The sequence below is a fragment of the Mus pahari genome, chromosome 14, assembly GCF_900095145.1.
Source record: "Mus pahari chromosome 14, PAHARI_EIJ_v1.1, whole genome shotgun sequence".
Lineage (NCBI taxonomy): Eukaryota > Metazoa > Chordata > Mammalia > Rodentia > Muridae > Mus > Mus pahari.
Window position 1 is genome coordinate 40419090 of NC_034603.1, and position 3591 is coordinate 40422680.

Sequence of the window (3591 nt, forward strand, 5' to 3'; positions counted from 1 at the left end):
CTTTGTAGACCAGGCTGGCCTCGAACTCAGAAATCCGCCTGCCTCTGCCTCCCAAGTGCTGGGATTAAAGGCGTGCGCCACCACGCCCGGCCTAAAATGTTTTTTTTGTTTGTTTGTTTTGTTTTTGGTTTGGTTTTTTAAAACAGTTTTTAAGCAGTAGTTATTTAGTGAATAGTCTCAATAATAGAAAATTTAGGTATTTATAAATGCTAATTTGATTTTTAAAAATGTAAATAAAATACTTTAGAGTGAAATATACTTTCTGCATTAGTCTTTATAATGGATGACCTCACTTCTATTTCTTCCTTTTTGGTTTTTGAGATAGGGTCTCATTATGTAGCTTTGGCTAGCTTGATGCTTGTTGTATAGACCAGGCTAGCCTCAAACTTACAGAGGAACACTTGCCTATGCCTTCAGAGTGCTGGATTTAAAGGCATATGCCAACATACTTATATTACCTGTTCTAAATCTAAAATACTGGTTGGTATGTTTAAGTGTTGAACTAACCGTGGCTTTTAGATATTTATCAGCACATTAATATATTTACTATGAAGCAGTACTAACAGTTCCATATGTAGCTTACTTAAAATAATACATAAAATAAAACATGTGGAAATACACATTTCCACATGTTTGTGAATTAAGGATCCCCTGATTATTATTAGAATGAAAGCATAATCTGTAGAAGAAAATATTGATACATTAGACATTATCAAAACTAAAACCTTTGGGTGTATGAAAACTTTTAGGGAGTTGAGAAGATAGACTATAGGGTTGAGAAAGATAGCTCTCAGAATGCTTGATGTGTAGGTCTGAGTTCAAGTTTCTAGCACCCATGCAAGAGCCTATAGCTGCAAGTGTCTGTAACACCAGCATAGATGAAGATGGAGACAGGCTTATATCTGCATCCCTGGAGTTCCTTGACTAGCCCCTCTAGCCAAGTGAAAGCAAGCTTTAGTTCAGGTTCAGTAGAGAAAGGCTCTTGGCATCCTTTTGTACCCTAAGCATGTGAAGGTATGAATCCACAAACCATACATTTCATTCACATAACTACCACCTACAGATAATACTACATACATACAAACACTAGTTATGAATTGGAATGGACTTTTTTTTAATTATATATGATGTGTGTTTGTAAGTTCATGCATGTTACATCATGCATATGAGAGTTCAAGGACTACTTTTTTTTTTTTTTTGAAGTTTTAAAATTTTTATTCTGAAGAAAAGGTGGAGAGAAAAAGGGTCAAAAAGGCCTCACATGGGAGTCCTAACTGTGTGTCCCATCCCATTTAGACAATTCTACTACTTTTTCATTATAGGCTTCTCTTAGAAACATTCCATTACTCAAAAATCTCTGAGCTGGGGCTGGTGAGATGGCTCAGTGGGTAAGAGCACCCAACTGCTCTTCCGAAGGTCCGGAGTTCAAATCCCAGCAACCACATGGTGGCTCATAACCATCTGTAACAAGATCTGGCGCCCTCTTCTGGAGTGTCTGAAGACAGCTACAGTGTACTTACATATAATAAATAAATAAATCTTAAAAAAAAAAAATCTCTAAGCTCTCCTGGGAAAGGTGAGATACAACATAATCATTGCTCCTCTGTGGGACAGGGAACCAAAAACACGCCTTTGTAGGAGGGTCAAGGACAACTTTTTAAGAGTCTGTTTTCCCTTACACCTTTGTGTTGGATTCAGATATCACATTTAGGCCATCAGGCTTATGTGGCAAATTCTTTCATCCAGTGATCCTCTCTAGTCCTAGAGTATCAGTTCTCAACCTTTTGGGGGTTGGGTGGCTCAAACTACCCTTTCACAGGATCACTGAAGACCATCAGAAAACATAGATACTTAGGATTTATAACAGTAGCAAAATTACGGTTATGAAGTGGCAATGAAAATAATTTTATGGTTGGTGGTTACAATAGGAGGAACTATATTAAAGGGTCACAGCATTAAGAAGGTTGAGAACCACTGTCTTTGCAAGATGTGTTTGGCAAATACCAATGTGTAAGCAACTGAACTATATAGTAAAAACCAGTCATTTAGGAACAAAAGACAGACATTTCACTAAAGAAGGATGGATACACAGATGTTACATAAGCAAATGAAAAGATATTTAGTATCAGTAGACATTAGGAAAATAAAATGCAGATTGAAAGCACAATAAGATATTACCACATAACTATTTGAATAGCTAAAATTAAGATGTGTATAGATGGGCTGGAGAGATGTGGCTCAGCAGTTAAGAGCACTGGCTGCTCTTCTGAAGGTCTTGAGTTCAACTCTCAGCAACCACATGGTGGCTCACAGCCATCCGTAATGAGATCTGACACCCTCTTCTGGAGTGTCTGAAGACAGCTACAGTGTACTTAGAAAGAATAATAAATAAATCTTTGGGCTGGAGCTAGTGGGATTGACCAGAGCAAGCAGAGATCCTGAATTCAATCCCCAGCAACCACATGATGGCTCACAACCATTCGTATAGCTATAGTGTACTCATATACATAAAATTAAGTAAATCTTTTTTTTTTTTTTTTAAGATGTGTGTAGACATAGTCATCAAATGTTGGCAAAGATACTAAGAGAATCTTTAATATATTACTGGTGGGAATATGGGGTGGTACAATCATAGAAAATCTTTTGTAGTCCCCCCCCCCCCCCATGGTAGCTGAGGATGACTTTGAACCTCTGATCCTCCTGTTTCTTCTTCTGCTGGGGTTATAGGCTTGTGCCACTACACAGAAGTTATTTTTGTTTCTTTTATTGGCAAAACATATTTATTCTTGTAGCCATTTTAAATTTATTTATTTTATGTTTATGAGTATATTGTCCCTGTCTTCAGGCACTCGAAGAGGGTATGGGATCCCATTTACAAATGGTTGTGAGCTACCATGTGGTTGCTGGGAATCGAATTCAGGATCTTTGGAAGAGCAGTCAGTGCTCTAAACCTCTGAGCCATTTCTCCAGCCCACTCCTGTAGCCATTTTAAACCTTTAATTTTAAATTACATTTTTGTTTGTATATGTTTGGGCATATGTGCTATGGTACGCTTGTGGGGGTCAGGGGGCAACTTGCTGGATGGAGTCTCTTTTTCTTCCTACTATGCAGGGCTCTAGACTCAAACTGACGTCTATTTAGTCATCTAGCTGGCTCCTAGTCTACTTTTTGTTTCTCGTTTTTGTTTTTGGCCTTTTTCAGATGGGGTTTTTCTGTGTAGCCTTGGCTGTTTTGGAACTCACTCTGTAATCAGGCCGGCCTCGAACTTAGAGTCACCTGCCTGTTTCCTGAGTGTTGGGATTAAAGACATGTGCTATTATTATGCCCTGACTTCTTTTCACTAGTTGAGATTAGTGCAGCTGTAAATATGTATATGCAAATATTTTAAGACTCTGCTTTCATTTCTTTTTTTGTCTGTACCCACAAATATGGTTGTTTTATTTTTTGGTACAGGTCCCCAGAACATAGCCTTAGCTGGCCTAGAACTCACTATGTATACCAGGAAAGAAATCTGTCTCTCTGCTTCTTGATTGCTGGGATTAAAGATGTGTACTACATCAGCAAGTCCTGTCTTTTTTTTTTTTTTTTTTT

General features: G+C 37.9%; 1 protein-coding gene across 3 annotated transcripts in view; it reads left to right on the top strand.

The window, feature by feature from the left end:
* Positions 1-3591, top strand: part of Ube2g1 (ubiquitin conjugating enzyme E2 G1) — a 75568-nt gene that overhangs the window by 7580 nt on the left and 64397 nt on the right. The gene's annotated exons all lie outside the window — the stretch shown is intronic.